Source organism: Crocodylus porosus, unplaced genomic scaffold (assembly GCF_001723895.1).
Source record: "Crocodylus porosus isolate Cpor-Errol unplaced genomic scaffold, CroPor_comp1, whole genome shotgun sequence".
In the NCBI taxonomy this organism is placed as follows: domain Eukaryota; kingdom Metazoa; phylum Chordata; order Crocodylia; family Crocodylidae; genus Crocodylus; species Crocodylus porosus.
In genome coordinates this window covers 24110970-24134920 of record NW_017728951.1, presented here as the reverse complement: position 1 = coordinate 24134920, position 23951 = coordinate 24110970, and the positions used below count along the sequence as shown (strand labels likewise).

General features: G+C 47.4%; 1 protein-coding gene across 2 annotated transcripts in view; it reads left to right on the top strand.

The window, feature by feature from the left end:
* The window catches only part of NEURL1 (neuralized E3 ubiquitin protein ligase 1), a 205823-nt gene that overhangs the window by 103896 nt on the left and 77976 nt on the right, over nt 1-23951 (top strand). The window lies entirely within an intron of this gene.

The window sequence follows — 23951 nt, the reverse complement described above, 5'->3', positions numbered from 1 at the left end:
AAGGGAAACTTCACGTCCACAGAAAATGATATACCTGGGGCTGTGCATCTGACCCACCAGGAAGGTTGCTTGCGAGGCTGCACCCAATTTATGCAGAGCTTTTTCATTGCTCTGAAATGTTCCCTTTAACTTCTGGATGTGCTGAAGAGGCAGAGTATTCACCACCCACATGTGTATCGCAGTAGCATCAGTGAACTGGGAATGAGTGTGTCAGATGTTATATAGGGTTATATACACATAGCCTATGTATCATGCACACATGTTGTGTTTCGGAGCCTATCTTGTCGTCCCTCTGTCACGTTGAGATGTTGTCTGAAGTATACATTTGTATGTAAGTTATAGATAGTTTCAGGCCTGATTTTGTTTTCCATCCTCTCATGTTTGAACAATGTAGGAATACATTGCATGAATATGAAGCAAAGGAATATATATGATCCCTGAGGTATATTGAGGACTGTCTCTCTGATAGCAAGAACGTCTCTACTGGGTTGATGATTTATTCATTGAATTAACTGCATCGGTTTCATTTGTAAGCTGACCAGTTTTTGTTTCTTTACTAATACACAATTCACATGATATTTCCAAAACAGCAATACTGTTGTGTCATCAGGAAAAAAAAAAGAGAGAAGTCTTTGGCTAGTTGCTTTGTCATCACTGCTGGGTTTTTCCTGTGGGGTTTTTTTCTCTTTCATCTATTAAAATATTAATGAATCAGAAAAACCCGGATAGAAAAATATTTTCATGTGTTTAATAAGGTGTTGCCTTCTCCAACTAAGGATTTCTTCCCTCTGTCGCCACCAGTGCTCTACGGCACTGTACAGCGCTCCCACAACTTCTGCTTTGAATTAGTCTTCATCAGTGGCTGCTGTTCTTGGACTTTCACTTTGCTGGGACATGGATGCAAAGTGAAGAGCTGTGGGCCATTCATTCTGTCAGCCTTGTGCCTTCCTTGAAGAGGAAGAGCTACAAACAAGGTGACCATCCAAGGTGGGGGTACCACTGGTTGATGAGGACAGATATGATTTGAAAACCATGGACATTTGTGACTTAACCAAAAAAACAAGAAAGAAGGAAAGCAAACTGAGCAATGCAAATCGAGATAGGAACTGTGAGCATGTTTGCAGCTCCGGTTTATCTGAGGCTGCCATTCCTTTATTCCACATTGCTGTTGAATGCAGTTTTTTTTATGTCAAATTAACAGTTAAACAGAAAAAAAAGACCTGGGAATGTATTAGTTTACTAAAGAAGAACCGAAAATAGATGCAGTGCTAGTGAAAGGAGCTATATCGACAGGAATCCCCAGATAGTCGTGGACCAGTGTCCTTGCACCTTGTGCAGAAGGAAGCGTGTGGCATTTACTGTGATGCCTTCGTGACTCGGGAGACTCGCCCACCCTCAGAGAAAGTTAATCTTTGGAGAGGAGCCACCAGTAGCTCAGCCTCCGTTGTCCTTTGTACCTCTGCTGAAGTGGTTTTGCTTACGATGCTACTTATGATGGGACTTAAGTGACGTGCCCACGTCCATGAGAAATTGGGCTGGGGACACGGACTCATTTCATAGAGGTAATTAGTAATATGGCCTGTTATTATTGACCTTGTGGAGATGCAAGGCTCCGAAGCGAGCTGGCCTTGCAAACAAGAAAAACAAGTTGACTGTGGGTCTCTCAGAGACTCGTTAGCCTGGGGAAGAGCCTATCAACAGTAAAGAAAGCCTAGAAAACATTTATACCATATGCCACTGTAACTCCGAATAGTTGGCATTCTTACAACCGCTTCTATCCAACAACCTCCGAGTCCTTTACAAACAATGAATTAAGTCTAGCAGCATTTATTCCCGGGAAGGAAAGCGGCAGGGTCATCATCCCAGTTTGCAAAGGAACGGAGGGAGGGCGAGCTGAAGTGAGCCGAGGTAGCGCTAAGAGCAGCATTCAGGAGTCCTGCAGCTCGGGGTTGTGCTTTAGCCACATGACCGTCCTTCCAGGATCCCTGCTGACAATAGCTGCAAATACAGGGCATTTAAATCACTTTGAAAGGTATAGGCAGGCTCATGTCCAGTCTTCCTCTGGGGATGGGAGATTTGTATTTAAGAGGAGGCTGTATACCAGAACTCCCCCTGGTTCCCTGGAGAGGGCAGGGCAGCAGCGCAGGCGAACCCCAGGAGCGGAGCTGGGAGGTCTCGAATGAAGCCCGGTGTCAGATGGTGCCACCACTTTGGGCTCAGAGGGAAGGAGCTTTCAGCCAGAGAGGATGGAGCTGAGCTGAGTTGAGCCTCCCATGCCAGATCCCTGCATTAAATCCTCTTTAACCAGATTAGGGGACGCCTTTCTTGTGTGACTGCCAAACCCCTTTATTTTAAAAGGAGATGTCTGATAGTTTGGGGTGTGTAGCATCACTATCTCGCCCCGTGAATGTACATGTCCTGCGTTACCGGAGCATCATCACAGTGTCTGTGTGTGTCCACGTTCTCCCGCGTACCATGTGTTTCGTGGTTTCATCCTGTTCTCTCCCTCTCCCACACCTATGAACTTCCTTTTTGCAGTTTTGGAGACTGCCTATAATGCAAAGGCAGTAAAACGTACAAACGGTAAGTCCTAGGGTCAAGCAGCATTGATAGGTGGGTCCACAAATGATTTTAAAAATGATGTCTGTAAATGAGTGTTTTAAAGAACCTTTTTAAATAGGAAATGTTCGCTGCGTTGGAGATTTCGCTTGGGTTTCATCCGAGGCTGTGTTGCTCCTAGCAGTAGAAAAGTGTTCGCATACATGTATCTGTGTGTATTCATATAGCGTGTATAACTGTAATATATATATTCACACATACACACACTGTTCAAAGTTATCCTAAATATTTATATCCAACAGTACTTGCTAATTAATCATAAAGGAAGCATATCTGTAATACATACATATTTAGTAGTCAGTATGCTGTCGCAGTGCTTTGGGCTTGACTCTGAATCATCTGCTGTATTCCTTTTTTAATTCCTTTTTTTCTGGCAGGAAGTAAAAATGGTTGTCTCACTTTTTTTTTTTGATCTTTAAGGGAAACTTCTATAACTCTGATCAGTTGAAGACCTTTCCTTAATTCAGTGGGACCCAGTCCTCAGGGCTTTATTGGCATAAAGAGCTGCAACCTTTCATGTCTTTGTCTTTCTTTCTCAGAATAAAGACTAGCTAAAAAGGCAACCTTTAGCAAGGAAAGCCGCTGCTTTGCTCTAGTGAGAGAGAAAGCCAGGGTGTGTATGTGTGTAGAGATTAGTGATTTACATGTGTGAGGCTTTTCGGAGGCCTTTCTGCTTGCTGTGTTACACCCAGTATGTTAATTCACACGTGGGCTACGTACATGCTCACGTTCTGCTCACATAACTTCAGCTGGTGTCATTAGTGATCATCACCAATAATGCCTTTTTTTCCAGGGGGGTAAAGTTATTTGTGTCTACTTCGTCATGTGTGACAAGCATTTAGTTATGTTACAGAATCATTTTCACCAACAGCAGGGTGGGAAAGGTGTGCAAGACACCGTTTCCCAAGTTGTCACCAGCGCCTTTGTAATTACAGAAACAAATCCCCAGTGAGAACGGAGAGTCGTGCGTTGGGTTTTTGGCTGGGATTGACAGATATATTTCCCGACATCGTGGATTGTTTGGAGTGCAGGCTTGTTTCAATGGGAAGTGCTCTTTCTTTAAGTAGTAAATAAATAGCAAATATTAGTGTGTGCACGTGTGTGTAATGGGCAAGTTTTCGGCCCTCTCATAGATGCGTAAGGCTGCCTGGAGGAAGGGGGAACAAGCTGCCCAGAGGCTGCACGGAGAATGCCGGTGTACTAGTCCTCCACTGTCTCCACACAGTGCTGTCGAGAGGATTTTGCCCTGTGCATGATGATATCCATTCATCTGCAGTCCAAAGCCCTATTGGATTGAGTTTCCTCTCCCCTACTCCATGCATGACCATTCATCCTCGTGCAGAGAGCCCTTGGTTCTGCTGTGGTTGCAGATTTTATCCGCTGAGAACAGTTGTAAGTGGTTATATGAGGTTCACGGTATAGGATCTGCATCCTTGGGTGTGCACATAGGGACTGGAGAGCGTAGGGCAGCAGGCATTGCTAGGGCAGCTGAGCTCTTGCTCTGTGGTTCTCAGAAACTCAATGCCATTTCCTTAGCTCTAAAATAGCTCCACAGGCATTTTCATTTATTCCAGCTTTGCACAATGATGCTCTATTTTTACCACTCTCATGACTACTTGCCCTGATACGCTTTGTGTCTATATGTAGTAACTAATTCGGCTCTGATTTAGACATGGGTATGAATTAGGATTGAGGCCAGTGGGGTTGCACTAATGTAAGGGCAGCAAATCAGGCTCTTTGGCTTGGCTTTCATTGCATATGACATATAACTTGTTTCATATAAAGTGATGGCTTGATAACCTTTCCAAACAGTGAATTTTCACCTTTGCAATTATTGCCGGCCATTAATGCTTTATACCAAGTGCACATTATAACACCCATCCTCTGGCAGAGTATTTCTACTTCTTACAACCAATTAACTTGCAAATGCTCTAAACAGAAAAAGGACAAGACGTGGCTTAAAATGCTAAATTGTTAGTGTGAAACAAAATGATTTGACAACTTGACTCTTAGCAAAGTCTCTCTGCAGATTAAAGCTATGTCAGAGTTAGATTATATTCCTTATGGCCTCCAAATCACCACTGAGCCTTTTGGACAATTGATTTGACTCTCAGATTGTATAGAGTGATTGACAATAAGTTCAGCTCAGTGCTAAAATGGATAGTTTATATTCTGTTTTCTATTGGCTCTTGCTCACGGAGAACAGTCTCTTAGTAGAGGAGCGAAGGCCATTGCCAAACTCTCCCTGTGTTCAGAGGACTATTATACAGCCCTAAAAGTGTATGTGTGTGTGTGTCTTTTTTTAATTTAATCCAGCTCAGGGCTAGATTAACTGGTGCAGAAGACCCTGGGCAGAGTGCCAGAGCAACGCTAGCATTTACTGAAAACGGGGCTGTCGGAGATTTTCAGTTCAAGCCTCTGACCTTGTCCCATTCAGGTGTCCCGGATCACTGGTGACAGAGCTGCTGTGACTGCTGGCAGGTCTTTTGGTACAAAGTGTTCAGTGTCCCTACCTGGCCATGGGTATCCACAGTGACTTCGGCAGTTTTAAACCTGTTTTGGGTGGCAGGTTTCTTCTGTCATTAGCTGTGGCTTTCTTAGATACTACAGAGATCTAGTCATACCTAAATGGCAATGTATTCTCTTCTGAGTCTGCCCTTTCTTCCAGAGAGGCAAGTGTTTCTTAGGGCAATGTCTTTTGTTGGACCAATTGTGTCATTGGGATAAAGGTAAATGAGCTTTCCTAATGCATGACATTCTTCATCAGGTCTCTCATCACTTTATTTTCAGGGCCTTCCTTCTTTTGGGGGTCTTCCAGCCGCCTCTAACAGCTTGCAGCCTACAAGGCATCTACGATGAAACCTAAAGACTCAGTGACGGGGTTTAGCCTGTATTCTCATAGCAGTTTTGACCCCAACCTCTTTAACAGCAATGAGTGGCACTGATGGTCCCGCTCCGACTGCAGCATCTGTGCTCATGTAGTGGGGTAAAGTGACCATCGTAACACTTTAATTCATAACTAGCCTCTCAAGTAGCCTTGTGTCTCTCGTGCGTATGACTGGAGACCGTAAACTCAAGTGTAGAGATGTGTGGCGGGAAGGTGGACGAGGGCAGGAGTTCTTGAAAAGACCAATAAGAGAGGACACGGTATATGCAAACACAATAATGTCTGCACCATTCACTATTTTGCATCCATAAACCACCCATTGCTTTATGCACCTATATCAGAACTTTTTGCACTTACTTGTCTCTTTGTGAAGCAGTCTTATGCTTTTCTATCTTGGCTCCATCTGAAATTCTTTTGATGCCTCTAATAATTCCTCATCTCTCCCTCAAATTCTTCTGTGTTACGTGTTAACGGATGGCACATTCACCCATCATTCACTTAACCCTGAAGTAGTTTGTAGACCATCAGGAAGGTTTTTCTAGGTTCTCCAACATGACTTAGGGAGTCCTTTGCGTACTTAATCAAAAGCTGTTATTCCCAGAGACAAAAGAATCACCTTGTTAAAACTAACCTCGCACAAAGTCAAATTTGCTTAAAAAATATCATTTGCCTTGCTAATCTGCAGCAGGAATATAGAGGAGAAGAGCTGTGCAGGTGCGTTTGTGATTCATCGGGTGTAGGTTATAGCCGTGTTGGTGTATGGACATAGGGAGACCAGGTTCTTTGGGTAAATGTGACCAACTAAATAGTTGGAAAACTTGTTCTTTGCAAGCTCTCGGGCACAAACACCTCTCTTCAGGCATCGGGAGAGTCTGCTGGTGTTTGTGTGGCCTACGTATAGACATTGGCTTTATGGCACATTACCACCTGCCTGCCATCTGATAACCCCGGACCTGCATTTTGCATATTGGCTCCTATTCTACCCAGGAGAGCACACAAACACCAACAGACTCTCCATATGCCTGCCGAAGGGTGTTTGTGCCTGCAAGCTTGCAAAGAACAAATTTTCTAATTGTTTAGTTGGTCTAATAAAAGACATCACATCTACCCAAAGAACCTCATCTGCCTTTGTGGATTCAGGGCATCTGTCTTCCTTTTAAGAGACTGTTATTACATGATGTCCCGAAGTACAGTTGGGAACAATCTGTTGGTTTAGCAGTACATAATTAAATCGATTAGGCAAAAAAGGGAAGGTGCATGTGCAAAGTAGGGAACGGCTCTCAGCGTTCGGGGTCAAAGAGCCAGGCTGGATTCCCAGTTTTATAGCAACATATAATGCTCCAAGGGAGACAGCGATCCTCCGTGTCCTACACAAAGTCCTGATGTAGACAGTGTAAATGTGCTGCGTGCTGCCAGACACCAGACTCATGAACAGCATGCCTGTGATGAAAGCAGAAACCAGTATAGACCAGAGTCTTGCCTGGGAATGTGGGGCTCTTCCAGAGTGGACCTTGTCGTACTCATCATCATCAGTCACCTCTCCCTTCTTCTCTAAATAGCATCATTTTCCCTTGCAAATTATCCTTATTTGCATCAAACTGATCCTGAGACTTCTCTTGTGCGGTTCCTGCCTTCACAGACTGCCCTACACGTCTTTCTGACTCTGCCGACGGGGGCACTGTCATTTCTGGTTGTGAGAAGAAATGCCTGGGATTGCTATAAGTGACCGCCATGGGGGAGGAGGTATTCTGTACCTCTCCCTCTGCTAAAGGCCAGCTCCTTTCTACGATGTCGTTTGCCGCTCTTTCTGCCTGTGATGTCCGGAGTAAATAGTGTGGGAGATGTGTGGGAAAAACAGTTTTAGGCCAAATTACATTATTGTAACCAAGATCAGAATCTGGCCCATCTGTTGAAAACAAAGCCGTGCTGCATGGTGGGGGGTCATGTGGAGGCAGCATTTGGAGCAGTACGGTAGCAGGATGTTATCCCCACCAAGAAGCTCTGTTTTTAGGACAGGTTGTCATTTGCATGTGCTTTGACTAGAAGACCTCTTTCCTGCCGTGGCCAGCTGAGCCCACCAGCGCCCAAGAAGCTGGTCCCAGCAGGGAGGGTGCGGTGGACCAGTGCCTCTCTCCTAGCACTGTTTGCTCGCAGGGACCAGAGCAGAGGGAGCTGGACATGGCACAGGAGGAGTGGAGTGTCTCCTTTCCCTGGCCACCCTCAAATTCACATGAATCAAAGGGCAGTGAGTGCTTGCTGGAGGGCCTGACCCAGCACGAGGAGCAGTAGAAGGAAAACACAAGAGTTTGCCAAAGAGGCTTTCTGAGCGTGCTGCTCCTTGCTCCACCATGGATGCAGTCCTCGCTCCATCCACAACTGCAGCTTTCTGCTGACCACGCTCATTTGACGCTGCTATTTTTGAGCGCAATTTTTCTCATTCGGTGCCAGGCTGAACTTTCTGGGAAATAAAAGAGGATGTCTCTACTTTCCTTTCCCCGCTAGCTCTCAAGAAGCAGCCGTAGGCACCAGAGGCTGGCAGGGTTAGGCGCAGGCCTGCGCCAGGCTGCCTGGCACGGGCACTGAGTTATCTTGGACAAGCCACTTAATTCCTCAGGGTTTCGGTTCTCAGCATGAGCAGTGGGAGAGGTGGTTGCTTGCTTGCTTTGTTCAACACTTCGACGTTTCAGATGAGAGGCACCATGGGGTGGAGCAGCTCCCGTAAAGGGTGATTTCACCCACTGGCAGGAGGGGTCTAGGAGAGGAAAGTGCGAAGCCACCATCTCCCCCATCCATAGCTTGAGGCTGGGTGCTGCCTGCAAGCATAGAGGGAAGGCGCTGGTCCATAAGCCACAGTGACACGCAAGCCATTTCTGGCTCTCCAGGGAGCTGGGATAAAAACTGGCAAGACTAGCGCAAAAGAGAAATGTTTAGGCTTTGAGGAGCATAAAAACGGAACGATTAAAAGCACTTGCTAATCTCTTTTGAAAATGCAAGCAGTTAACGTGCTGCAACTCAGCAGGCCTAAAACACGACGTGGGAGTAAAAGCACAATGTACTGGGGCTCAATTAAAGCTTTGAAAAATTAACGAGACTGGCTGCAAAGCTCTTTTGCTTAATGAAAACCTCTCCGGGGGTTGTTTCATTTTTCTGTTTGGAAAGGCTAGAATGGTGTCTCAATACTGGTTTTGCAGGGAGGCAGCCTGTGGAGGAGAATAAATGCTGCCCTGCAATGCCTGTTGCTTATAGCAGGGTTTTACATAAATGCATGGTACAGGTATGGAGACAGAGGTGTTTCTCTCTTTTTTTCTTTTCTTTTTCATTTGAAGATCTGTAGACTGACTGAAGACACAAAGATTGTTTGCAAATGGCATTTTCAAAGCCTTCTTTGAAAAACTCCATTTTACAAAATGCCTTAGATTAAAGGTGAGGGGTGGGGGTGGGGAAAGCAATAAGAAGAGACAAAAGTCTCTGGAAGGGAGATCGGGGCATGTGTCTCATCCATAAGATGTTGAAGCAACCGAGAAAAAAAACGACTTTTGTGTCTGCACACAGAAAAAACCAGTGAGGTCTGCAGGGAACGGCATCCCTGAAGATCAAACCATGATTTAGATGCCTAAATATGGAGTTAGATGGCTAACTGTACGCTAGCCTGTTTTCACATCGTTGGCTTACATATATGTGTGAGAGGTTATTCTGGTGACTGTTGTGTGAGGTCTCTATTGTGGAAGGAAATAAGAGCAATATAGCCATCTTCCATGCATAACAGGAGATCTTATGACAATTGGTTTTTAAAGTCAATCAAAAAACAGCCAAATCCCTCCTTCAGAAGCATGCATGAGACTACTGCTCCATTCCTTGGAAGATACTCGGTGGAAGTTGGCATTTTGGATCCTTTTCATGTTGAACACCCCCCCCCCCCGAACCACTCCTTGCCACTCCTAGCAACGAGGCTTCCAGTGATTAAAATGGGCAACGTCTTGAAACGGTCCTTCCCTTTCGGTTGATTCACCGAAGTTGTTCCCTTTCATTTCACTCAGCTTGGAAACAAGAAAGTTAACTTGTTCGCTTTCGTTTTCTGGTGACTGTAAAGTACCTCCCGGCTCCTGTCTGATGTCCCAACCCCAGAAAGGAACAGTACAGATACTGTCTTCGGGGCAGTGTTTACTTCCCTGTGGCGTGGCTGGCTTTGTTTGCTACAATACCTGGTGAAACCCAGCAAAAAGGGAAGGAAGTCTTTTGTTGGTTTAGCAGCCTGTTTCTGTTCTCCAGTCGACTAAGGGAGAAACCCATGCTGTGGCTAGTATTTTCTCCAAGGCGTCTGCCATGTTTCTATGGAATTGCTCCCAACTCCTCGTGGAAAGGCGTTGGCAACTTTGAGAATAAGGTTGATCCAGTGTCAGAGATGCCAACCCTCCGCTGAACTCTCTCTGATTTGTCCACATCCTTTCTGTAGTGGGGGCCCACAGCTGGACACAGGACTCTAGATGTGGCCTCCCCAGTGCTGAACAGAGGGGAAGGATCACTGCCCTCCGTCTGCTGGCACCGCTCCTACCAGTGCAGCCCAGTGTGAGCCAAGTCCTGCCCTGAGTTTGGCCCGTGGGTTTGTGCAGCAGAGCTGAAAAGAGGCTTGGTTCTCCTTTGCTGGATGGTCCACATGCACTTTCCACTATTGTTGCACATGTCTCGTGTGCTCGAACAAGGGGGGTAGCCGTACTGATGTGGAGCACATACCCTGAGCTTCCCCTTGTTTTCCACTGAGGGCACGATGATCAGAGCAAGCTGACCAAAGTTTCCTCTCGAGCCCCGCATGGCTTGTGATGGAGCTTCTTCTTGTCTGTGTTCAGCCAGTTAGAAAACCCTTGCCCTAAGCCGTTCACGTTGTTTGCAGATAGTTTCTTAGGTAGACAGTGCTCATTAGTTCTGTGAGCTTCATGGCTGGAGGCCACGTCCTCCCTCAGCGTGCAGAGAGCACAAGGGTGGGCTGTACTGTGTGTCAGCTCCACCGAGGAGAAGCATAAGGAACTTATGCTCACGGGATGAGGGAAGGCGCCGGAGGAATCCCAGAAGCGGTGTGTCCATGGAGAGCTGTAGGAGGAGATATGGTCCCTGCTCTGCTTCCCACTGACGCTTCGGCACCCATGCACCGTGCTTCACCAGTGGCTTAGCACTGAAGCTCCAGGCCACGGGCCTGGTGTTTACGGTGCCACGGAAAGTTGCCCCAGCAGCTTCTGCCTGTCACAAGAAGAGGTGCAGATGCCCTCTTAGCCCTCCAGCATTTGACATAGAGGACTGACCCAGCATTTGCCATAAGCATTATCTGCAGCACCTACCGACGCAGATCTAGAGGGAGACCACGACGACACATTGCCCACATTTCACAGACCACAGGGCGGCAAGCAGACATCTGCTCCCTCTGCTTGTACATCCTGCATGAAAAGACCTACCCCCCAGACCTCTTTGCCCAGGAGTCCATCAGAGTACCAATAAAGAGACCTCCGCAAGCAAAGATACCACCCTCCAATGTCCTGGTCATCCCAGCCCACCTCAGGGCTAGACAATCTCTGGGATGGGCGTGTTGAGACCTGAACCAGCCCGTGAAGTACCAGAATGGGTAACATTGCCCTTCTGGACGCGCCCAGCTGACTTCAGGATTGAAAGGTCCTGTAACACAATAAACCCAACCATTTGTGGACATCATGACAACAGTGTATTCCCCCCAGTTTCACTTCGTGTCTTCACCACATTCCTTGCAAGTCCTTCCTGTAGCATGTCTCAGGGTGATTGGTATAGATGATGATGGAGAGCACGTCCATCAGTTTTTACATCAAATGAGGTAGGGTGAAGCCTTCCTTCTGTTCCAGGAACCAGTCACATTTTGGGACCGGTTTCTCTGGCCTGAGCTCTCGCTTCCTGCCGTGCATGCTTTCCTGGCCTGCAGAACAGCCCGATGCAACATTTAATTGGACATTTCTCTTCAAATTCAAGCCAGACATCAGATTCTGTTCTTTAAGGCAGCTTTTCAGTGTGATTATCTAAGCAGACCTTTTCAGAGTGCAGAGAGACGTCATGTTTCTGTTCCAGGGAAGGATCCTGTTCAATACCTTCCTGAGCCCAGAGCTTGGGCAGGGCTGGGAGTAGGGGAGGAGGAGGGAGTGGAAGGAGAACGGTTGCACATTGACCCTCCAACCTCTTGGCTCTCCCAAGTCCTTTGCAAAATCAGACGAGACCCAGTCCGACTGACTGTGAGAGCTCATCTGTGGCTGAGATAGCTCTGGTTCCTGGATAATCTGTATTTATTGTCTATCCAGCCCAGGGCCCTAGCTCATCTGCTCAGCACGGACACGTGATCCAACACGCCTACATAAAGTCTCTTCACCATCTCTTCATGTGCTTATTCCGTTCTTGTTGCACGTGTCTCTTGTGTGCTCAAGCCAGGCAGGGTAGCCGTACCGATGTGGAGCACATACCCACGGCCTCGATGCTGGGTGGCTGGCGAGTGCAGAATCATCTTGCTCTTCATGGTCTGCGCCATTTTGATCAAAGGAAAATCAACCAGGCAGATATACCTGATGAAGTGGACTAAGAAAGTTTTCCTGGTGCAGTAGAGAATCGTGATGCCATTGTGAGCCCAGAGTCTAAGTTCCTGCTCCATCTGAATCAGGCTCTTCCCCAGTCACGTATGTCCGAGGCTGTCGGCCCACTGTGAGATGTGCCTCGGCTTTTAACTCAAAAAGGCCAAAACTGTTTAGGTTACCCCCCTGGCTCTCTGTGGCCACAGACGAGAAAGATGAAAGGTAAAGCAGCTTCCCCCTCCTCAGACATTCCCCAAATGTGTTTCAGCTGCTGGAAGGATATGGTATGTGAGAGTCCATGTGGACCCGCTTACAGCTGGGAGTATGCAATCCACTGACCCAAGCAATGCATGCAGCTTGGCTTAATAAGTACCTACCCCAGGCGTTTGTACAGCAGCCAAACGGAGCTCTGTTTGCACGGCATTGTGAAGCCTCTTGGGCTCCCAGATCTGCTGCAGCATGCGACAGAGGAGAGCTCCAGGCCCTGTTTTCTGATTTCCCATTGCAGAGCGAAACGGTTGCAGCTCTGGTGCTAAAGGAGGGTGTATATGAGGAATCACTCAAAGGGAGTAAGGAGTAATGGTCTCAAGTTGTAGCAAGGGAAGTTTCAGGTAGATAGGAGGAAATACTTTATCACAAGGAGGATAGTAAAGCACTGGAGCAGGCTTCCCAGAGAGGTTTTGAAGACCCAGGTAGACAAAGCTTGGGCTGGGGTGATGTAGTCAGGGCTGGCCGTGCTCTGAGCAGGGGGTTGCACTAGATGTGACCTCCTGAGCTCCCTTCACACCCTCATTGTCTGTGTTCTTTACATTATTGGAGTCCTTTTATGTGTTATTTATATGTGCATCACAACGCCCACTGCTCTCCTGCTTCAGAGTCCTGCACGTCTGAATCCTGTGGTTGGGAGGAAACTGAGGTCTGGTTCATGCATTTTGCGTTTGGCCTCAGTGTGAAACACAAGGAGTTTCGGGTGGATACTCATGACGTGGCCCTCCAGACCACCAGCTGCTGGTTGAGCTATGAATAAGACGTCTCAACATGACTGAAAGCAAATGATTGCTTAGTCCGTCATCTGGACGAGCAGAGAGTCAGAGCGGTCCGTGCAGCCCAAGTCTTATGTCGAACATTTTTTCTGAGCCCAGCCTACTCAGAGATCAAAGCTCTGATGCTGCCTGGAGCTCCGCTGCTGGGTGAAATAACACATGGGCATGGGGGTCCCCGCGAGTGGGTTTTCTGATTCACCACCGTGTCTTGGTGGGTGCAGTAAATGTTTGGCCTCGTTTGGAGTCCCGTGGGTGCAGGGCGCTGAACGAGTGGCTCTCTTGTAGAGACAAGCACGTCAGACCCAGTCCCGTAATCTTTATTCCCATCGTAGTCAGGCAAAGCTCCCCAGCGCTACGGTGAGATGTTTGCCTGAGTGGGAGCGGCAGGGCTTTGCGCAGTCTGTCAGGTTACAAATAGGGGAATTTGTGAAGGACGACACTGGAGGGCTTGTTTCCTCTCCTGGGGTGTTTCCTCCAGTATTGCTCATCCAGAAGGTTTAAGACAAGCCGCGCATCCTTCAAAGCCTTCATGCCACAGTTGTGGCTGTGTGTGGAACAGTGCTCCGAACATTGCAACGCTGCATTTCATCTTCTTTCTGCCCCCATCGATGCCCCACTATGTTAAGTTAGTTTGCACGAGTTTCAAATAGCAGTTTTTACTCCCATTCGGGGGTGTTTCCAGCAGCAAGGCTGCCTCGTTCCTTCCCCCTGTCCCTCTTTAGCTGATCAGAAATCCAGCCTTTCTCATATCCCTGTCCTTTTCTTCATCAGTCATCATCTGCAAGGAAGGGGTGGTCCTGCCTCGGCCAGGAGGCTGGGTTGCGTGACCTGCTGAAGTGCCCTACGGCCCTGCTTCTCTCTGATTTGGAGTAATGCAGCTGAAGCAGAGGTCCTGTGTGCACCCCAGTAAGGAACAGTTGTGAGTCCAAGTTTGCAGAATTGCATCTTTGGCAGCAAGGTTAATAAACCCTCGTGCCTGAGTCGTGAAAGCAGCTATCCTACAGATAAACCCGGGCGACTTGTGTGGGCACTTGCAGAACTCTGTCTCCAGGTGCTGGGGCTTGCGTACGGGAACGATGACTAAAACTAATAGTATCCTAGCTAGATAAGAGGCGTCTTCCCCAAAATAGTTTGTTCCGGGGGCGGCTTCCTCCTTGAATGAAAGTGCTTTGTTTTTGAGCGCAGGGCTTGAGAAATAGGCTTTGTACTACAGGTGATGATGAGAAATCATTGAACTGAGGCTTACTAGGGGACGGTGTGGGATGCTTATTGCAAGTCTTGTTTTAATTGGGTTTTTTTTTTCTCCCGTTGAACTTGTAGTAAGCCTACTGGTACTTTCATAAGCCATCACAATAGTGTAAGGAGCTGGGAGTGCATATATGTGTGGGGTCAGAAATGGTGTGTGTGTGTGGTGCTGGGCTGCTTTCCGTTAAAAAAGAGCCACTGAAATGGAGACAGAATTCCTTTCACTTGTAAACTTTTCTTTTTTCGCCCATAAAGTACCCGTGCTTTGACTGTAGTTAGCTGGCAGCATCCTTGTGATAGAAACCTGTCATTCCCACTCGGTCCTCGCTCTTTGTTTTCAGGCAATGAGGGTACGATGCCCTTGACCACTTGCTCTGTGCCCTGGTGCAGCAGATGCTGGAGAGAACAAGTTCCTGTGTGGACTATTCCAGCAGCTATTTATAGGAAAACATTAAATAATATCTGTACCGGGCTGGTGTGGGAGTTGGTAATGAAGCGGGCTGCAATCCGATTCACACTTCAGTCTTTGCAATGAGCACGTGGGGAGGCTGTAGCGTGGTGGCCCATCTTGCTCGTGCCCTTTCGGTTTTGTGCTCGGCAGTAATGAAGAAAAAACCGCCACCGCTATTATGTTCCCCAAATCCACTGGCTGCAAGAGCTGTTTATTCCCCGAGTGCAACGGTCGTTCGGTGTGTGGTCTAAACATAAAGCAGTATCGCCTCTTTAGGCAATGTGGGTTTATGCTGTACCTTAGCGGGTCCTGTTTAAAAGTGATCTGGAGGGGGAGGTTAATTAGTAGCAATGGCTTGTCTAAATTGGCGTAACTTACATCAAAGGAAGTGGAAATGACAGCAGTTCGGAGCCACCCCCTGAATTTCGCCCAAATACTGAGGACAGACAAAAGAAGGTTTTGCATCTTAGCTGATTAATGCATTAGTGATGGGAATGGAATTAAATTCCATTGCTAAGTTAGGTTCGTGGCTGAAGGAAGCATATTTGCCTATTATCCTGGTTTAGGCTGGGGGGGACCTAATCAGTAGTTTGAAAAAGAAGATTAAAATAAGATCAGCTGCACATGTCAGCACTCTTCATTACTCCTGGAGATGGTTCCTCTTAGGCAGGGGTTTCCAGAAAAGGTTGAATGAGTGGACAGGTGGTTGCTGGACTGGAAAGCTTGTATTGTGGTGTTTAATTGGCAGATTTATCCCCAGATTTTTTTCTCTCGCTCTGACACAGATCACATGAATATTCAGGAGTTAGATTACAGGGGTGGGCCGAGCTGTTCCGGTCTTCTCATATCCAGGTTTTGCAAGTGGCATAAACAGCATTAAAAGTGCTTTCAGGATCACTCATCTTGGGCAACCTTGTGGCCAGGTCCTGTACTATACCTGTACTTTGTTCTGAAGGGGATTCACTAACAGCTGCCACCAATAATATTTATATCACCATCATGCAAAGGTTTCCCAGGTGTGTACAGTACTCGCTGTGCTAGGCACTGTCCAGACACAATAAAAAGGACGGTTTGTGCTTCAAAGAACTGCTAATCTTTGTGCCCAATAAAAAAGCAGCAGAGAGAGGTGGAAGTACACGCAGCCAAAGGGACAGTGCTGGTCAGCCGGGGACCCCAGCAGTCTATCGTGGCTCGGTACTTGCATAGGCATGATGGCAAAGGAGCGTTTTAAGGATGGATGGGAAGAACAATGCAGTCATTTTGCAGTCGTGGTGATCGTCTGTGAAAGGCCTTAACAGCAAAGACAAGCAGCTGACCCTTATGCTGGTTGTCACAGGAGCAAAGGAGGGGGTGGAAAAGGAAGGACTGCTGGGTGGGCTGGGAAGATGGTCTTTGCCACATCCCTAGGGATGCATCGGAGCAGGACAAGATTCTCCAAGGCCAGAGACAAGGAAGTGGTGCAACTTGAATTGTGAGAGCCCGGATGAACGTTTTAGCAGGAGACTCAAAGCTGAACCCTGCAGATCTCCTACCTGTGGTTGAAGGGAGGATGGGAGTCCTTAGGAGTTGGTCAGGAAGTGACCATAAGAGAAACTCAAGGAGGCAGTGGACATGGGGACAGGAGAGGACCTCCAGATAGCAATGGCCTGAAGAGTTGTCAATGAGCTGAGTGTGGGAAGGTGACGGGTAAATGGAAGAGTAGGTGGAGAGGAAAGCTGGCCAGTGCAGGGGAAGAGGTGCTCCACTGGCATGATATTTTTTTAGGATGGGGGAGACTAAAACATGCTTGTCCTACGTTGGGAAAGGTCATGGCATGGTTGGTCAGGTCCCTCTGGGATGAACTTGGGGAAACCCTGTGTAGAAAGGGGAGAGGGGCAAAGGCGGGGTAGGGATTGGATGCGTCAAAGGGAGGGACTGGGATTCAGTTTAGGATCTTGTACATCTCTTCGGTCCTGAGAAATGCAAGTAAAACTTGACTAGAGAGTTAAAGCTGTGTCCTCACACCAACTGACTTAGTTTCCAGTGTAAAGCCAAACAAATTATGGTCCAGGATATTTTTAAAAAAGGCCTGTTGAAACTTCTTCCCCCCTGGGAGAACAGTTGAGGAGTTAGTTCAACAAAATGCCAGGGGAAAATCCACCTGCATTGAACCGATTTGTATTTGGGATTGCTTTAGCACCCCTCATACTAAAGCTGCTTCTCTTGCACGCTTGAGGTTGGAAACGTTGTTGATCTGGTAGAGACAACGCAGTCGGCAACGTGCAAGTCTGCACCGCTCCAAACGATAGACTTGATACTGAACAGACACGAATGAGGCCAAGTGAGGTCACGGATGTCACGCAGGTTATATATGGGTAAGAAGTACCTTCCACCAAACATTAGAAAGGAGGCAGCAATCGGATGAAGAGCAAGAAAATCTTTGCAGAGGTCCGTCCATGGAAATGTTTGTCTATCTTAACAAAATCACCATTCAATTGTCACAGCGAAGTGATCCCCTCCAGTGCTGCTTGGAGGAGTGGTAGGGGATGTTCCTAAAATGGCATTTTAGGAGAAGTGCAATTAATTTTTAAAAAATTGACTTAGACATGCCAGCTCTGAAATGTTTGATACTGCCAAGGCATCTAAGCTCTCAGCCGCTGGATGCTCCTGCGGACTCAGGACTGCCCTTGTGCTGGACGAGCGGCTGTGATACCCACTTCCACTGCATTGGCTAGAGCACAACTGGAAAGGGAGCCTGGGCCTTGTTTCTGCATCCAAAGTGTTTCACGAATGTTTCCAGGCAGGAACCAGCCGAGGAAAAAACAGGCGATAAAGCCATGAAAGTCATGCAGTAGAAACCTTAGTGCTAAGCATTGCCTGGATTTGGGAAAATAATCGTGCCCTGATTAAAGCACTTGTTAAGCTGTAAATACTGACGTGGTCAGGAGCTGCTGGTAGCAGGCATGTCCTCGAGAGACTCTGTAAATAGCAGAAGTGAGGAGCTTCAGGAGGAGGAGCTTGAAGTAAATATGACTCAAGTGCCACACTTGGAAATAAAATGAACAAGCCCAAATTGTCCCCACTTCTACAGCATCTCCAGACCAATTCTAGATGGCTGACTTGTCAGTGGGAAGAGCAGGAAAACTTCAGACATAAAAAAGAAGTGGTGGGTGAGATTCTTTAGAAAAGGGCATTGTTCGATAATGGTGTGTGTCTTGAGGCCCTGAATGCTAAGCAAAAAACCCCTAGTGTCCAGCTGGGTGAAAGTGTGAGAACAGAGCTGAAGGTGTCTTGCTCTGTGTAGGCTTGAAGGCTGTCAGCAAAGAGAGCATCCAAATTTGCAACAAGTACAGGAAACCAATGTGCGCGTCACTGAAACCCCATGAGGTTTCTGACACCCGCTCCAAAATTGGTGTGAAATCTATTTGAGTTCAAATGGGGAGAAAACAAAATCTTATGACCGTGTTTTTTTCGTAAATTGAGCTGTTCAAAAACACTGAAAAGGAAAAGGTAACTGCAGGTGGATATGGGCTGGGCAGGGTGGGCAGGGGAAAAAAGGTTTATTGCGCTGCCAGCTGGCCAACAGTATAGTTAAAATACTGAATTTGTCTAAGCTCTTTGAGGCAAGGACTGGTGTTTTACTATTATTTTCTATATCAAGTAGCATAGCAGGGCCCAGCCGAGTTATAGTCTTTAAGAGATGCCTTGGAGCCATTGCTAAACACTAATGGTTTTGGAAAAAAGGCAGTTTCTGCTCGGAAAAAAATGTACAGGACTCTGATGTGAATGGGACAGCTTATATCTTTCAGTTGGTTTCAGGCTCTCTCTGAAGCTGGACAGGCGTTTCTCCGTCCATCGCCACGCAGTCACGGGCTCCGCGTTCAAGTTGCAAACGTCATCTTTTAAAAACAAGGAAGTTGTGTGTCTGGAGCACACTCGTGGTAGGGAGTCAATCAGCTGCAGATTTGATCCCTGTGAAATTGCGGAGGTATTATTTATACTCGTCCCGTGGCAGGGGCCAGTGGGATGCTTGCCATACTCTCACGGTGCAGAAAGAAGGCTGGAGGAGAGGGGGTGGTTCGCAGGTGGAGTATTTGTGGCCTGGGGCTTTTATTTTCATTGTGGAGTATTGCGTTTGCACAACTATACCACAAAACCAAACCTTTCTGGGCAGCAGACCTGTTTCTGAGTTGCGCGTAGAGGGTTGATTCGGACGATGCAGCGTGATGGATTGAAACGAAGGGAGATGGACATGAGATCCAAATCTCACCAGAAGGCAAGTCTCTGTTCTGTGACTTGTATCTTCTCCCCACCCCATGGCTTGGAAGTTTATGCCAGCTGAGGCTCCCACAAATGCTTCTTCACATGCGACCTGTCTGAATTTTGTTCTGCGGATTACTTCTCAAGACTTTACCACGTCCCTGTGTTTATCTTTCTAAGCAGCAGGCAGGGCTTGTTCCTGACAGATCCATATTTTCTTCTGTTTTCAGGAGATTTTACTATCATGGCTTCCAAGGTACTGCACGAGACATGGAAAATGTGTCCAGGATAGACTTTCTATTAAATTGCATTTGAACTGGAAGAGGTTGCTGGCACTTTGACAAATATTCCAGAACTAGATCCCAAAATGACAGTGGTTAATCTTTTGGAAGAAAAAAAAAACCCCAAACCCCTCTCCTGCTGATTTATATTTAGCAGGGGGAATGTCTTTTTTAAAGCACAGCCTCTCTGAGGCCCCCTTGAAGAAAACATCTTCTACATTGATTTGTGGACCGCAGAAGTACGGCGTGGCCGTAAACTATTTGCAGTGGGGGTCTGCTTTTATGCAGCCGGTTTCTGAAGCCTGGTGCATGATGAACTCTGTTAGCCTGGGTCTGTGCCGAGTGCAGCTCCCTCCGGGGTGAAGGGTGGGAGCTGTATGCCAGTTCTTTGCAATGCTATGATCTACTTCAATGTTTGCCCTTTCATTGGGGAGGCACGGTGCTCTCGCACTGAATGAGACTAGTGGTCTGTCAGCTGAGGGGTCTAACCTCATGCTTCAGAATAAGGCAGAATAACTCACATAATGCACTTAACTAATATTTCAGTCCTGTCAGTGGGAAAGGGGGAGAAAAAAATCTTTCCTATCCCTCTATTGATCTGTTTATACCCTGAAGCCTGAGATATGATGATCCTTTATCTTTTCGTGTGTAAGAAGAGATGTTATCCACTGCAAGGTAATTTAGACTTTGTAAAATAACCTAAGCTATAGCTATTGCCTTTCAATCTGCTACGGGAATGAATTGCATAGGTTGATAATATTTCATATACATTAGTATTTCCTGTTATTTATACCAAACTTATAGGCCATTGCTGTCACGTGGCATGAAAGAGCTTTTTCTCCTTAGCACTTGGTTTCCATGACTCCCTTCATAATTTTTGACATGCAAAATGCTTTTGTAATAACATGAAGCATCCCCGTGCTGCATTTTTAATGTAGATAGTTCCTTGGTACTCGTAGGGCACGTCTACATGTCACCCACCGGTGATGTTATTACTGCGCCGCGCTTTGGTATTTCCTTTTGGAAGTAGCTAACTGCCTGTACTGCACTGTGTGCATGGCACACAGTTAGTTTTCACCGCTATTTCACAGCGGCATGCTAAAACGGAGGAGCGCGCCAACATGGCGAAGTAGCTGTTGGTCACGTGTAGACCATGTGCCCCAGCACATCAATATGGTGATGTGTAGACGTGCCCAAAATCTTCTGCCCGATCCTAGGAGCGCATTGTCGCCCTTGTCTCATGCTGTAGGTCCAGATCTGACGCCACCTCTGCACTCGTGCATCATTGGGAATTTGCTGAAGGCAACTCCTCTTTTACGCCTCTGAAAGTGAAGTAGAACCAAATCCTGTAGGTATTTAATTGGAAGTGAAGCCATCGCAGCTACAGGGCTAACTTCAGCTCTGCTTTCTTTTTCTGTCTGGATGTGCCCTGGGTCCAGCTTTTATGTCTCTGTGTGTGGACTGCCATGCTTCTCTCACTCTAGAGGCTTGTCTGTACCTCCCGTGCAGCACAGCATAGAGAAACCTGAGCATTTCCTGCTACCAGAAGCAGTATGGGCCACAGGAGCATGGAGGTCCACGTGGGCTGCTGTGTCTAAACTGCTTCTAGACCATCTCTGAGTGCCCCACTGTGGTTTTCAGGCAGGGAAGAGGCACTGCCATTGTGCTTGGAGAAGACAAGCACAAGGTGGAGCATAGCAGCTCGGGTGCCTCTGTCTTGCTGAGCCCTGCATCATAGATGCTGTTTGGTAGCGTATAGCTTTCACTTAGATGCGACTGTTACAATGATAGAGGGTATCTGTGCGACTGTTTCATCACCAGACACTGCCTACTGATTAACACCACACCACAATTCGTGGCCCTGGACATAACATGGCTGAACATGCAACATCTACTACTCTAGCTTGTAGTCAATACACGTGGTCCGGCCGACTGTGGTATCCTAGCTCCGGTCGAGATCAGGGTCTCATTGGGGTAGGCACTACACAACCATGCAGGAGACCTCAAAGAGCTCGCAGCAAGCAAGAGCTTGGAGCTGAAATGTCTCATCCAGCTGCCGTTCAGCAGGTTGGCAACACGACAGGAGTTTACCTTGCATACCCTTAACCCCAGCCCAGGAAAGGATGTGGCCTCCTTGGCCCCTTATCAGTGCTGGTAGAGCTGCTGCGTTGCCCTCCTTCTGATCCCTCCTTAAAACTCTCCTTTGCCATCAGGACTGGGAAAAGACATGCCAGCTCGGCTCCTGGTGAGCTGAGACCACCTAATGTAGCATGCTGTCCAGGATTGTCTCGTGGGGTCGCTCTACTTCTGTATCTCTGCTGTCCCCCATTTTTAGCTTCTGCGCTCTTTGGGACAGGGTCTCTCTTTTTTCTGTGTTTCTACAGTGTCCTTGTCCATGACGAGGGCTCCTCGGTGCTCTGTAATGCAATAAGACAATGTGGTCTGGAGCTGACGAGTTATAGGGAAAGGGGTTGGAGCTGGTATTTTGCATTTGGTGCACCTTACAGCTAAATCCCTAAAATACCAACATTCAAACCCAAGCTTCTGTGAAGTTAAGAGTATTTGTGTCTGATGTTCCAGTACCGACAAGCGAATAGCATTTTCATGGGCATACATATTGTCCCTTAACGTATTTGTGACTGACTTTGAAGTCCGTTTCCTTCACAGCTGCCCCATTGTCCCCCTAATATATCTAAGGTACATCAGTGACATCTTCATTGTATGGGCACACGGGAAGGCGTCCGTAGAGAAATTTCACAGGGCTTTAACAATTTTTACCCCTCCGTAAATCTAACTCTGGAATTAATCCACGCAGCTGGTTCATTTCCTAGATACCACGGTGAAGGTTTGTAATGGCCACATTGCCATCACATTGTATTGGAAACCAGCTGAGCACCACAGCTGCTTGCATGCTATCAGCTTTCATCTTAAGCACGCCGCTAGATCCAAGCTCGGTGTTACTACTGTACCTGCTCCGATCCCACCGAACGGGATGTAGACGTACGGATCTGAAGCAGGGATTCCTACCATTACAATACTTTATTAAAACTTGTAGCCACTCAAATCAAAGCCAGACTCAGCCCTCACTCTGCCCTGCTACAATACCAACCCCAAAACAAGGACAGCAGAATCCCTCTGGTCGTCACCTAGTGCCCCCAGCCTGAACACCTTAGGCACCTCATTCATGACCTCCAACTCTTCTGTCTCAAGGTAGCCATGGAGGACAAACTTGTCCTGGCTTGGAGACAGCCCCTCCAACCTCAAGTGGTGTGTCTCAAGCAACAGGCTACCTAATGCCCATTTTCACCAAGGCACCAGGCTTTGCAGTGGATCCAGATGCCCCCTCACCAGTACAGACTACATCATTGGACCCAATAACATGCAACATCCAAGGTGCGTTGACCTGCAACCCTACCAGTGTCATCTCTTCCATCACCTACCTATGGTGCCCCTCTTCTGTCTGCCTTGGAGAGACAGGGCAATCCCTACATGAGAGAAAGAAGGAGCACCGATGTGGCATCGGGTCCAGAAAGACACAAAGGCCTCTGGCCAAACCCTTCAACCGCCCTGCACATTTCATCGCTGAGCTCAGGCAGCTGTTTTTAGACCAGAGTAATTATTCATCCACAGACTGGATGGTGTTAAGTATGGTTTAAACAGAGATGATGGATTCTTATCCCATTACCTGGATTAGCTTTTCTGACCCCTTTGCTCTTTGCTTGCTTGTTTGCCTCTGCTAGCACGGCCTGCCTCTGTTCTCTCTTCTCCATCCCTCCCTTCTCCCTCCATGCTTTTTATATTCAAATTGCTCTCTCCATTTTGTACACTGCTCTGTGCACGTCCTTTTGCAGCATCTGACGAAGTGAGCCTGGGCTCACGAAAGTTTATACTCTATATAGCTCTGATTTAGTTAGTAAAGAAGGTGCAAGTCTCCCTAGCCTTCTGCTTGACTTAGGCTAACCAGGATAACTACCTCGCTGTGTTTTAGTCTCAGCCCATCCACACGGGCCTTGCCTTTTCAGTATCAAACCCATTTCACATGTTCCGAGTGTTTTCTTTGACATGTACCAAGTGTGTGCTTTCTTTGTGGAAATGCACAGTTTTTGCTATCCAGCTGGTAATTATATGGTCAGAAGTAGTCCCCGGTGACAATAGCCTGGCAGTATCAGAAGGGTAATAAATTTTTAAGGGGGGTGAGACGGGAGATTGTTCTCAGTGTTTCCCTTGATGTATCGGGCACAAGGAGACTTGTGCTGAAGTTTGGAACGGGCAGCTCCTTGTTCTTCCAAGAAAAGCGAATACAGTTGCATTGGCAAGACAGGAAAAGCCTCCTCTTTGCTACCCGTTCCCTGCCAGCACTTTCGCTCTGTCCCAGGGCAGTTCGGAAAGGGGAAAATTGGTTGCGAGCCCCCGCCACTCCTGTTTGCCTGTAGGAGCTGTGCTTGCCTCGGAGTTTGCTGTGAAGCAAAGTCTGCAGGAACAAGAGCCGATTGTGGTGGCTCTCAGTGCAAGAGCCCCACGCATCCTGCAGTATCTTCCTCTGGTTGAGAGCAGGCTGCCAGGGGAGGCTGCCTCCCCCCGGTATTATTATCCAGGACTGAACTTCTTTCATGC